Genomic DNA, 14,238 nt, shown 5'->3' on the forward strand with positions numbered 1-14,238 from the left:
CTCACGCTGGCCCCCAGCACTCAACTCCTCTGACAAAATGTAAATTATTTTCTTCTGCAATTTAGGCAGCTTTAATTAGAAGAGCCACATATAATCTAGGAATTGAACAAATGCAAAAATCCTGAAATTGAATGGTTTAAAAAAGAGGAAATAAGAAGTGAACCTCTTCTTTTAACAAGTAAATATTATACAATCAGCATGGAAAATCCTATGGAAATGCAAACTAAATTTTCTCCGTCTTAGGGGTATGCTTCCCCAATATTAGTCATATCTCTTTTGGTTCCGAGGAGATGCTATTTCCAGGAAAATATCTAGAGGAATCTACAGGAGGTAATTTTCATTTGGTTTAAATGATGCATCAGGGATTTCTTAAATCTGAGCTTAAATAGATTAAATTTACTTTTATTTACAATCTCTTCAAATAACTTTCTTTAAAATTGTCATTCTTTTAAATAAAAATTTTCAGTCACCCCAAGTTCTCCCTTAATCACAAAAAGCTCAGTAAAATGCTTCCAAGCAAAAAAAATTTCTTAGTTTTGATGATTAATTTTGTAAAAGGTAAACCTTAGCTTTTTCAGTGTGCTTCTTTTTCTTTTTACAGCTTTCACAATTGATCAGATGCCACAGTCATATATGTATATGTACATGTAGTAAATATAATGGAGAAGGCAATGGCACCCCATTCCAGTACTTTTGCCTGGAAAATCCCATGGACGGAGGAGTCTGGTGGGCTGCAGTTCATGGGGTCGCTACGAGTCAGACACGACTGAGCGACTTCACTTTCACTTTTCACTTTCATGCATTGGAGAAGGAAATGGCAACCCACTCCAGTGTTCTTGCCTGGAGAATCCCAGGGACTGGGGAGCCTGGCGAGCTGCCGTCTATGGGGTCTCACAGAGTCGAACACGACTGAAGCCATTTAGCAGCAGCAGCAGCAGCAGCAGCAGTAAATATAAATATTTTAATATAAGATACTTTAAAATTATATGTATTATGGGCTTATAACATATAACACAAATAATGTATACATATATATATTTCATGGGCTTCCTTAGTGGCTCAGTCCTCCTGGGTTGGGAAGATCCCTGGGTTGGGAAGATCCTCTGGAGAAGGGAATGTCAACCTACTGGTATTCTTGCCTAGGAAACCCCATGGACAGAGGAGCCTGACAGTCTACAGTCCATGGAGTTGCAAATAGTCAGACATGACTTAGCGACTAAACAGCAATAACAACGTGTGTGTGTGTGTGTGTGTGTGTGTGTACTAGGCTTTCTTCTATAAGAAGGGGTGGTAGAAAAAACTTTCCATATCTTCATCCTTGAAATTATATGTACTTAAAAAAATTGTAATTTATGCAATTAACTTCCAGTCTAAGAATTAACAATAAAAGAAATACAATTCCTAGAAACAGTGTCCTTAAATGTCATCAAGAAAAGGGAGTTAAAACATGCTTTGAAGTGAAATTAAGTGGCTCAATCGTGTCCGACTCTTTGCTACCCCATGGACTGTAGCCTACCAGGCTTCATCCATGGGATTTCCCAGGCAAGAATACTGGAGTGGGTTGCCATTTCCTTCTCCAGGGGATCTTCCCGACCAGGGATTGAACCTAGATCTCCCACATTGCACGCAGATGCTTTACCGTCTGAGCCACCAGGGAAGCCCAAAAACATGCTTTAGTAATATAGAAATAATTGTAATCTCCCTGTGTGGATCACAATAAACTGTGGAAACTCTGAAAGAGATGGGAATACCAGACCACCTGATCTGCCTCTTGAGAAATCTGTATGCAGATCAGGAATCAACAGTTAGAACTGGACATGGAACAACAGACTGGTTCCAAATAGGAAAAGGAGTACGTCAAGGCTGTATATTGTCACTCTGCTTGTTTAACTTATATGCAGAGTACATCATGAGAAATGCTGGACTGGAAGAAACACAAGCTGGAATCAATTTTGCCGGGAGAAATATCAATAACCTCAGATACACAGATGACACCACCCTTATGGCAGAAAGTGAAAAGGAACTCAAAAGCCTCTTGATGAAAGTGAAAGAAGAGAGTGAAAAAGTTGGCTTAAAGCTCAACATTCAGAAAACGAAGATCATAGCATCTGATCCCATCACTTCATGGGAAATAGATGGGGAAACAGTGGAAACAGTGTCAGACTTTTTTTTGGGCTCCAAAATCACTGCAGATGGTGATTGCAGCCATGAAATTAAAAGACACTTACTCCTTGGAAGGAAAGTTATGACCAACCTAAACAGCATATTCAAAAGCAGAGACATTACTTTGCCAACAAAAGTCCGTCTAGTCAAGGCTATGGTTTTTCCAGTGGTCATGTATGGATGTGAGAGTTGGACTGTGAAGAAGGCTGAGCGCCGAAGAATTGATGCTTTTGAACTGTGGTGTTGGAGAAGACTCTTGAGAGTCCCTTGGACTGCACGGAGATCCAACCAGTCCATTCTGAAGGAGATCAGCCCTGGGATTTCTTTGGAAGGAATGATGCTAAAGCTGAAACTCCAGTACTTTGGCCACCTCATGCGAAGAGTTGACTGATTGGAAAAGACTGATGCTGGGAGGGATTGGGGGCAGGAGGAGAAGGGGACGACAGAGGATGAGATGGCTGGATGGCATCACTGACTCAATGGACCTGAGTTTGAGTGAACTCCGGGAGTTGGTGATGGACAGAGAGGCCTGGTGTGCTGTGATTCACAGGGCTGCAAAAAGTCAGACACGACTGAGCGACTGAACTGAACTTGCACATGTTGCTCTGTCTTACCTGGTGAACTTGGTCATGTTTCACCCTCTTACATATCTCCTTTTCTGCAGGTCCCCTTTTGCCCACTACTTTCTCATTGTTTAAGCCCAGCTTAATTGCCATCTTATCCAAGAGATCCTCTCTAATACCCACACTGGGCTGACTTCCACGTTTGAGTTCATGGCATGTGGTTTTCTCCATCAAACCATGGACTCTGGACCCTCTGGGACTATATATCTAGTGAGGTGCCCTTTATGGGATTCTGCCAACAGGTGGAATTTTTGAGTTAGTTTCATGTGTTTAATGAAATTCATTGTTTTAAATAAGTCCTAAGGATTTTTCCCAAAGTTGTGCAAATATTGTTCATGACATGATAGATGTTATTGGGAATGTAAATATGATTTAAAAATACAGTGGGCACCAACCATAAGTGATATAGAAGCTAAAGAAAACACCACTAGCTTCCCCATGATTTGTTTCTCCCATTGAGAATTATGCTTTGTGAAATTTAGTAATCTAAAGTCTGCTTGTTTTTTCCTATGCGGTGTTTATCAAATCCTGTGTTTCACACAGATATTTTCCTGAGTTAGATAAATTCCATAAAAATTCATCCATGGAAGCACAAAACATTTGACCTTCATTTCATTTCACTCTTCTAATCAATTGAATGTACCACTAGCCTCACTCCCACGTATTTCAATGTTCATCCTACCCCTTCTCCCGCCCCTTCCCCTCAAATAACCCTCAGAGGAGGAACAATTATTTGAGAAAATAAAATCAACTAATAAGCTCTATTAAAAGAAAAACCAAGTAGCCAGCTATATTAAAGATATGTGGGGTTTGTGTGTCTGGGTGAAACAACAATAAATATTTATTGTGATGCTTTTTTTTTATGAGCATTTCAGGGCCCATCTGTGGTATTAATGGCTTATCAGGCAAACCTATGCATTAAGAGAAACTGTTTTCATTTAGATAAATGAAAGCAGACGCAAAGGAAAATGATGCAAGGTTCACCTTGTAAAAGTCACAAATTAGATACGAAGTACTGCCACAGGCAAATTTGAATTCAATAGAATAAAGCTGGCAGCCATGAACATAAAGTAATAGGCTTATCAAATGAGGTTTTGTATTTTTTTTAATAATGTACCTTTTATGGGGACCAGTGTAAAACTAGTCAGTAACATAAAATATAATTTACAAAGAAAAATTCAATGAGAGATTCTCTTTCTAAATTGAAAAGCAATTTGTCTCACATTTGCACCAAACGAAGGATGCAGAAAAGTTTGTAAATAGGCTCCCTTTCCTCGTAATGCCTTATGACCATCCACAGCATCTCTTATTCTTCCATGTATCATCCTCCAACCCTGCCTCAAAAAAAGGATAAAGAGGAAGAAAGATCAGGTCAGCGCTTAGGTTATAAAACCACATGGATTTAGCTTTAAAAATAGTTATTATTTTAATCACTGATATCATTCTGTAGGTGCATTTATAGTTTGTTTAGTCACTAAGTTGTGTCTGACTCTTTGCGACCCCATATACTGTAGCCCACCAGGTTCCTCTGTCCATTGCATTACCCAGGCAAGAAAACTGGGATGGGTTGCCATTTTCTCTCCCAGGGGATCTTCCCGACATAAGGATCGAACCTGCATCTCCTGCATTGTCAAGTGGGTTCTTTACTGCTGAGTCACCTGGGAATCTGTAGGTGCATTTACCCCACATTTACTGAACACTCATTATATTTCAGGTCCTATTCTAGATGCCTTTGCATGTATTACCTCACTTAATCCTTACAAAAATTCTAGCAAAAGGCAGGATTACATCTTTTAAGTTAACAATTTACATATATTAAGATACAAATACTGCATGCCATAAAGGCTTTATGTTGAGCTTCTGTTATTGACCTAGGGAATCAGACCTTGCATGTATATCAGGATCCTGTTTCTCTTGTACTTATGCCGAATTTAGAAATCTGTAGAAGTGCGTGCGATTTTTTTTTTTTCATTTTCTTATTTGCAAGGTTGTATTGCTGTTACTCATTCAGTGAGTAATTAGCTGCACACATCAGGATTCCTTCCCTTCATAGCTGTCCACATCTTAGTGGCTAACAGATTCTGTTTATGATCCTCCATGGATCAGATTAACTTAAAATAAACAAAGTCCCAGTTACATAGGAACCCAGCATATAGTTGTAAATCTTCTCTTATGTAGCACCACCCTTCTAGGAGCTTTAGAGTGTAGAAACATGACAAATGTGTACATTGTAAAGTTGACATATTTATAAACAGAGAATTCTAAAATATTGTGATGTATAGAAGTGGAATTATGTGCAAGCTAAGGAGTACACTTACTCCTTGGAAGGAAAGTGATGACCAACCTAGACAGCATATTCAAAAGCAGAGACATTACTTTGTCAACAAAGGTCCGTCTAGTCAAGGCTATGGTTTTTCCAGTGGTCATGTATGGATGTGAGAGTTGGACTGTGAAGAAAGCTGAGTGCCGAAGAATTGATGCTTTTGAACTGTGGTGTTGGAGAAGTCTTGAGAGTCCCTTGGACTGCAAGGAGATCCAACCAGTCCATCCTAAAGGAGACCAGTCCTGGGTGTTCATTGGAAGGACTGATGCTGAAGCTGAAACTTTGGCCACCTCATGCGAAGAGTTGACTCATTGGAAAAGACCCCGATGCTGGGAGGGATTGGGTGCAGGAGGAGAAGGGGACGACAGAGGATGAGATGGCTGGATGGCATCACTGACTTGAAGGACATGAGTTTTGGTGAACTCCGGGAGTTGGTGATGGACAGGGAGGCCTGGCATGCTGGGATTCATGGGGTCGTAAAGAGTCGGACACGACTGAGCGACTGAACTGAACTAAAGGAAGTACATGTCAGGAATGGAGCCCATTGGCAGAATAATCCTTCACTGAACATTAGGGGTTGGGTTTCTAAGGACTAATATAACTTGATCAAGGACAAAGGGCTGGGAGAAAGAGTAAGTGGAAAAAAATAGTATTATAAACAGAAGGTTCAGTGTTGTACACACAGGGAAGCATGGACTTGCCTGGTCCATCTGGAAAATAGCACATAGGTTGTTACTGCTGAAACATAAAGTGCAGTTGGTAGGGGATGGTCTTTATTAGTATAGTCCTTGCTGCTGTAATAAGTCAATCTTTAAATTTAAGCAGGTTAACTGAATACAAGTTTATTTCTTATCCATTTGAGGGATCAGTAAATGTATTTCTGATTGAAAGTATCTTTCTTCTGTGCCCATACAGTGAATCAAGGATCCAGGCTCTTTTCATCTTGTGGTTCTGCCAGCCCATAGCCTTTTTCTTCTCTTGTATCCAGAGGGCAAAAGATAAAAGAGGGAGGGAGGAAAAGGCACATACTTCTTCAAATATTTTAGCTCTGAAGGACACATCTTACTTCTGTTGACAGCCCATTGGCAAGAACTAGTTGCACTGGATTCACCTAGATGCATGGAGAACCGGAAAATGTAGTCTCTGGTTGGTTCACCACTTCTTAACAATGGTTTAGATTGTGGAATGAAGGAGCACCAGTGTGGTGGACAGCCAGTTTTCTCATCCATGAAGAACAACTTGTTGCTTTAACCTATTGACCTCTTACCAATCAGCTTAATTAAAGGCTGAAGTTAGAGCTGAAGAAGTATGGTAGCTGGTAGTGGGAGCATTGATGGTAGAAGGAAAATTATTCTTTCTACCCTTCCCGAAGCCCCTAATCTTTCCAGAGCAGGTGGGGATTCACTGAAGGACCATATTTGTGCATCTTCTTAATCAGTCTTCCCTTCAATGGATCCACAGCTACTCTGGAAAAATTTGGGGCTTCAGGAAGGGTGCAAAAGACAACTGTTTTGTTCTTCTAACAAGGTTTTAACCTGTGATTAATTTGAGTCCATTTTAATTGAGATGTCAAAGAGTTAATGTTCATTTTACTTCATTGATGGAGATCTCAGATTGTTTTATTTAGGAGCAGTGTTTATTGTGAAACCACCTGTCACACAATGATTTCTTGAAATTTCAGCTGCAAATCAAATGTTTAAGTTTCGAGTTTATATGAAAAACTTGCGTTTATGTGTGCACTGATTCACTCATTTTACTCAACAACTTTTCTTGAACACATTACATACTGGGCATGGTGCTTGATGTGAAACAGAACGGTAAGTATACCTCTGGGTGGGTGGAATTTAGAAGAGTATTTCTCACCTCTTTCTGTATAAGTGGACATGAGGGCTACCACATATTCACAGTCAGCAACAGTGGCTCTTTGTGGCATTGATTTTCAGCCTACAAGATATGTAATTCTCTCCACTCCTGCCTGCCATGGGAAACAATGCCAAATCTCCAGTGATGGATGTCTCTACATGTAGCTTGACAAAGAACTATGAGTGGTTCTGTGACATTCTTTGGCAGGCCCTGCCCCTATCTTGTGTCCCACTGATAATTACTGATTCTGAGATTCAGCTACTACCTCAATAAAACTGAACATGTTCCACATGAGTAAGCCCCGGACCTTAACAGTTAGGAAGCAGGGACTCAAGGAAGGCGAAAAGGCAATAGGAAATAGTGTTGTAACAGAGACTGCTATATCCTAATAAAGAATTGTTTTAAAAATATTACATCCTGACTCTAGCTAACCATCCAACTGTGCAATAGCTACCTAATTGCCAAAGACAGCTTTGGACAGATATTATCTGTGTGTATTTTCACCTGAAGTTAAAAGGAAAAATATAGTAGTATGCAAATTTAAGATACAAAAATACAAAGAAAATGTTTGAGAATTTGATGTTTTTATGCAGTTTAACAATGTTGATGCGATAGAGCTACTCTTGAATAAAAAGGTCCAATTACAATGGATGTTGGGAATGTTCAGTGAAATAGGTCCCTGGTGAGTCTCAGGTCTTTTAAAAACTGTGCATTATATAATCTATAAGAACTGCTTGCACAAAATCAAGTACCTGGTTGGCATATATTTTGCTACATAAAACTCGCTCACATTTTTTTAGATGAATTAATAACCTCTACAGTTTCTAGCTTCCTAAGAGGCAGGTCTCTGTCTTGAATGTTTATAGAAGGAAACAATTTGCTGCTATTGTGGGTAGATATCAATTGCCAACTTGGGTTCCACAAGCCTGGAATAGTATTTTTACCTTCTGTCACTTTGGGGTCAGTTTCTTATTATGAATGAGAAGCTGCCTTTGCCCTTCAACAAAATGAGATAAAACTAGGATAACCTTCCTGATTCCACTGCCTGCCTTCCTAGCCTAGTATTTCAGCTTCTGAAGAGTTTATTTTTGGATGTCATTAAATATAGCTAGTGATCCTTTAAATGAAATGGATTAAATGGCAAATGGCTTCCCATCTTCCACCCTTAAGTTAAGTCACCTGAAAAAATTCATAATTCAAAATATGATTTATAAAGTAACCCTAGCTCATCTCTATTTCTATTATTTCTTTGGGAAAAAAAATTTCATTGATGATAACGCTGCAGTCTATGCTGATGTGAGCATCTTCCATCAGTATCTTCTCTTGGCAGAAGAGAAACTAGTCTCTTCAGTGTGTCTATCTTCAGGTTTGGAAGTTGCCATGGCTTTCAAGATTTTCTGGGGAAGGAGAAATATGATTACCCCCAAAGATATATTGTATCAATGGAAAGTTTATTCTCTTTAGGAATTTTCATAGATGTGTGATGTTTTGAGCTATGTATTTGTTAATTATGATAATCTTTTACAAATAGTTTTATCTGCAAAAGCTAGGAATATACTGTAGTTTTATCTATTATATATAGCTTAAGTGTATATACATATGGTTGTGAGTCAGTATATATAAATTGTATGTGTGTATATATCTATAGATACAGCTGATGAAATTATTTAAACATAATAGTTGAAAACCAAAAGTCTTTTTAAAGCTAAAGAACATTATATCACACATATCCTTTCTTTTGTTATTTCAAAACTGAAGTCTTTTCTTTTGTGATGAGATTCAGAATTGATTGAACATATGCAGAATTATGGACCCAATTGTCATTTGTCATTAAGGGGAATTACTTGGGTAAATCACTTGGAAGGTTTTTTGTTTCTTTCTTTTTTTTTTTTAGCAGAACTAATTTCTTTATTTGTGAAATTCGTTGGATTGAATTAATATGTATTGAACATCATCTATATGTGAAGAAGCCAAGTATTGAAGAGAGGTACATGTATGAAATACAGAAGAAATCTCTGGGTTCCCAGTCCTTCAAAAAGTGTCAGTTTAGGACCAAGCTTAATTATGGGGCTTGGTGATTTGTAGTCAAAGCTATGGTTTTTCCTGTAGTCATGGACAGATGTGAGAGCTGGACCATAAAGAAGGCAGAGCACTGAAGAACTGATGCTTTTGAACTGTGGTGCTGGAGAAGACTCTTCAAGGTCCCTTGGGCAGCAAGGAGATCAAACCAGTCAATCCAAAAGGAAATCAATTCAGTTCAGTTGCTCAGTTGTATCCAACTCTTTGCGACCCCATGGAATGCAACACAAGTTTCCCTGTCTATCACCAACTCCCGGAGCTTACTCAAACTCATGCTCATTGAGTCAGTGATGCCATCCTACCATCTAATCCTCCGTCATCCTCTTCTCCTCCTGCCTTCAATATTTCCCAGCATCAGGGTCTTTTCAAATAAGTCAGTTCTTCACATCAGGTGGCCAAAGTATTGGAGTTTCAGCTTCAGCATCAGTCCTTCCAATAAATATTCAGGACTGATTTTGTTTAGGATTGACTGGTTGACTGGTTTCCTTTAGGGTTGATCTCCTTGAAGTCTAAGAGACTATTAAGAGTCTTCTCCAACACCACAGTTCAAAAGCATCAATTCTTTGGTGCTCATCTTTCTTTATAGTCCAACTCTTACATCCATCCCTGACTACTGGAAAAACCAAAGCTTTTACTAGATGGACCTTTTTTTGGCAAAGTAGTGTCTCTGCTTTTCAATATACTGTCTAGGTTGGTTAGAACTTTTCTTCCAAGGAGTAAGCGTCTTTTAATTTCATGGCTGAAGTCACCATCTGCAGTGATTTAGGAGCCCAAGAAAATAAAGTCTTTCATCATTTCCATTGTTTCCCCAGCTATTTGCAATGAAGTGATGGGACTGGATGCCATGGTCTTTGTTTTTTTTTTTTTTAAATTTTATTTTTAAACTTTACATAATTGTATTAGTTTTGCCAAATATCAAAATGAATCCGCCACAGGTATACATGTGTTCCCCATCCTGAACCCTCCTCCCTCCTCCCTCCCCATACCATCCCTCTGGGTCGTCCCAGTGACTGGCAACTCGTTTCTTACATGATATTTTACATGTTTCAATGCCATTCTCCCAAATCTTCCCACCCTCTCCCTCTCCCACAGAGTCCATAAGACTGTTCTATACATCAGTGTCTCTTTTGCTGTCTTGTACACTGGGTTATTGTTACCATCTTTCTAAATTCCATATATATGCGTTAGTATACTGTATTTATGTTTTTCCTTCTGGCTTACTTCACTCTGTATAATAGGCTCCAGTTTCATCCACCATTTGAATCAGTTCTAATGAGGTGGTCTTCGTTTTTTGAATGTTGAGTTTTAAGCCAACTTTTTCACTCTCTTTCACTTTCATCAAGAGGCTCTTTAGTTCCTCTTCACTTTCTGCCATAAGGGTGGTGTCGTCTGCATATATGAGGTTATTAATATTTCCTCCCAGCAATCTTGATTCGTTTGTGCTTCATCCAGCCTGGCATTTCCTATGATATACTCTGCATATAAGTTAAATAAGCGGGGTGACAATATACAACCTTGATGTACTCCTTTCCCGATTTGGAACCAGTCTGTTGTTCCATGCACAGTTCTAACTGTTGCTTCTTGACCTGTATACAGATTTCTCAGGAGGCAGGTCAGGTGGTAAACCCTGAATATTCACTGGAAGGACTGATGCTGAAGCTGAAGGTCCAATACTTTGACGAAGAGCTGTATTGGAGTTATTGGAAAAGACCTTGATGCTGGGAAAGATTGAGGGCAGGGGAAGGGAGTGACAGATGATGAGATTGTTGGATGGCATCACTGACTCAACAGACATGAGTTAGAACAAACTCCAGGAGATGGTGAAGGACAGGGAAGCCTGGCATGCTGCAGTCCATGGTGTCGTAAAGAGTCAGACAAGACTTAGCGACTGAACAACAACAATTTGTATGAAAATAAATCAGAATCTAACATATCACAGTCATTTTCCTCATATTTTTTCTCTCATTATCAGAACTGTTTTAATAGCATAGGATGTATAGAAATCAACCTGACCCATGTATTAGGAAGTCAAGGACAATAACATGGAAACTGATTTTTTTTTCACATCAAGTAGACTCATCATTTGGTTTCTACTAAGAGATTATATGTCAAAATATTTTTAGTTTAACCTTCTTCTTTAAGTTTCCTCAGTTACACAAGAAGATGAGCAGAATATCAGTACAGGCAGGGGATCTGTGGAAAAGTGTGGTTTGGTATTGTGATTAATAAAAATGGATAGACTGAAAATTCCATGTCTAATTATGCTTTAGAAATGATCATTGACTAGGAGAGAACTAGGTGAAAATTTGCAATGCAGGCAATCAGCTTGAGAAAAACTGATTTATACAAGTATGGGATAGCCATCCTCTGTCTCACTCTTGCTGACAATGAGGATTATCATTTTGTTTATCCTTTCCAGATCAGCAAAGATCAGTAGAATACCTGGCCCACAGGAACAGAGGAGAGGAGGGCTGGTGGTTTGAAACAGATTTTCATGGAATCCAATGGTAGGAGTGTAAAAACAGAAAAACTTAATGGAGACTCATTTGGTGAGAGAAATCAAGACTTAAAAATTCATTTTAGCTCAGCAATTCTACTACTAGGACCTTATCCTAATGGGAAAAAAAAATGTACAAAGATGATTATTCATCATAAAGCTTTTGTAATAATGAAAAACCACCCCAAACAGGGAATTGTTTACCCAGAGGGAATAAGTCAAGTCAAAGGTAACTGCAGCTGGTGAAGGAGGCTGGGTGTAGGACAGTAGGGATTAGTGGTGAGTTGGTGGTGGTTTGGTTTAGTCGCTAAGTCATGTCTGACTCTTGTGATCCCGTGGGCCTGTCAGGCTCCTCTGTCCATGGGATTCTCCAGGCAAGAATAGTGGAGTGGGTTGCCATTTCCTTCTCCAGGGGATCTTCCCAAGTGGCGAGATGGGAATGTGGCAAATCATGCAGGCAACTCTTTGGGGATGTTGGCTCAGGCTTGCCAGAGTTTTTGACTTGCCAAAATAAATTAACATACATATTTTTTTTTTTGTAAGCTACCATTCAACTTTTAAAATTATATGCAGGCAAAATCAAAGTAGTTGTAGGCCCTGAGTCATGGGCTGCCAGTCTACAGCATTTTAAGAAATAACTTATATGAAAATCTGTGGTGGAACAAAATGCCATTAGTAAAAAATGATGCTATAATTGTATCTTTATTGACCTATAAAGATGCTCCAGATGTTACAAAGTAGCATAGGTAGTACGGTCACGATTTTTGCACATACACAAAATATATATTTGTTGCATTTATATGCAGAGGGGGAAAGGCTTACATTACATTCACTTAAATCATCATGTCTCTCTCTGGGTGAGGAATTCAGGGACTTTTGGGTTTTTGTATTTCCTAATTTTTCTTGAGTATACATTGTATAATAAAATTTAATTTAAAAGTGTAAAATATGTTTGATTCTACAATGGAGGATACAATACAAAGTACAGCAGAGCAGAATGAGAAAAACCTGAGAATGGCAATGAATTTAATAGGAAATTAGCAATGCACTAAGACTGTTCAGGGAAAAAAGTTAATGCATTCAAAAATCAATTTGATAAATTTGTTTTATATTGCTAGCAGGGTTATTTTCTAAAAGGGTACCAGAGTTACAAAGATAAATAAGATGGTGTCTCCTCCCTCTAGGAGTCCACAGTTAATGAGGATCTCCTAGCGTTACCTTTTAATTGTGTAACTTAGAAAGGTAATCACAGAATAAAATAAGGACATAAGAACAAAGCAATTTAGAAAGTGGAAAAACTGCAATTTAAAAAATTTTGTGGCCTGTTTTAGAATGTCAGGATAAAAGTCTAAAAAGCCATATCGCTATAGAATTATACTTGATTTTTACCAGGAAAATGTTATAATTTAGAACTATTTTAAAATACAAGGGAGATTTGAATACTAATGATTTTACCAGAAAATTCTGCACAGAAAATTTGTAGTGATGTATGTCATTTGTGTTCTTGGGATTACACACATGATTAGGTAAATAGCATGTTCCAAATACAATGGTCACTCCCTAAAGTAAGTTTGTCTTGGACAAAAATCTAAAGTTTAGTTGCCAAAAATGCTCTTCATCATTAAAGATGTTAAAAGAGTCACAGCCCCAAAGATAACACTTTCAGGAGACTTTGGTGTATTTTCTTACTGTAATGAAAAATACAGAAGAGATTTAAGAAGTTAAAGTTTCACCTGGTTAAAATTTTAACTCTTGCTTTATAAAAGCATCATGTAGAACCTCACACGAAACATTAAAGACAACTAAAATATATAAATGGAGCAATCACTTGCAAAATGAAACATGAATTGACAATGATGAAATGTGCAAATGACATACAATCATGGCGAGGGATGCTAGGCGTAAAGGTCGCCATAGATACGAGGGACCTTGCTGACTAGAAAGAGCCTATGTAAATATGTGCTATTTGTAATTCAGTAGATAGAAATGTAAGGTAATAATCCTAGACACTAAATTCAAAACGAATGTGCTGTCAGTAGCCATATGCTGCAAAACATTTAGGAGACAAAGAATCTCTGGGTATTAGTAGACAAACACATAGGAGTTTCTGCATAGGTTTTCATAGCAATAACCCCCATGAACAATTCCACGAGGCATAAATGAAAGCACCAGTTTAAGTAGAGAGAATTATAAAAGGATTTTTTAAAATGTCACTGGGATTATGTTGAGAAAGCCACATATGCTTTCTTTTACTTCAGAGGTAGAAAAATGATAAAGCTTAGAAAAACACTACAATACCAAAATGATAAAAACCTAAAGTTTCCTGAGAAAAGGAGATACACAAAAAAGTACCAATCACAATCAAGGCTCAAAGAAAGGGTTTAGGTCACAAATTAGTACTTTTCTAGGGCTATCTCTTTTAAAAATCACATTTGCCAATTTCTGTTACTTTTATAAATACCCTTTCTCCAATGTTTTATTATACTGACTTTTTGAACATTGGACTCTCACCATGCAAAACTAAATTGACAGAATAAAGAGGCTCTTAAATGTTTATCCTTAAAGACTCTACCTGGTGGTGCTGGGCTTTCATGTTTATCCTCCTGTTGCGGGATATTGCATGTTTCCCATTAATTTCATCAGGCCGTGTTCCCCAGGCATGCTGGGCTCTGTGGAATGAGATCCTGGCC

This window comes from Bos indicus, chromosome 1, assembly GCF_029378745.1.
Source record: "Bos indicus isolate NIAB-ARS_2022 breed Sahiwal x Tharparkar chromosome 1, NIAB-ARS_B.indTharparkar_mat_pri_1.0, whole genome shotgun sequence".
In the NCBI taxonomy this organism is placed as follows: Eukaryota; Metazoa; Chordata; class Mammalia; order Artiodactyla; family Bovidae; genus Bos; species Bos indicus.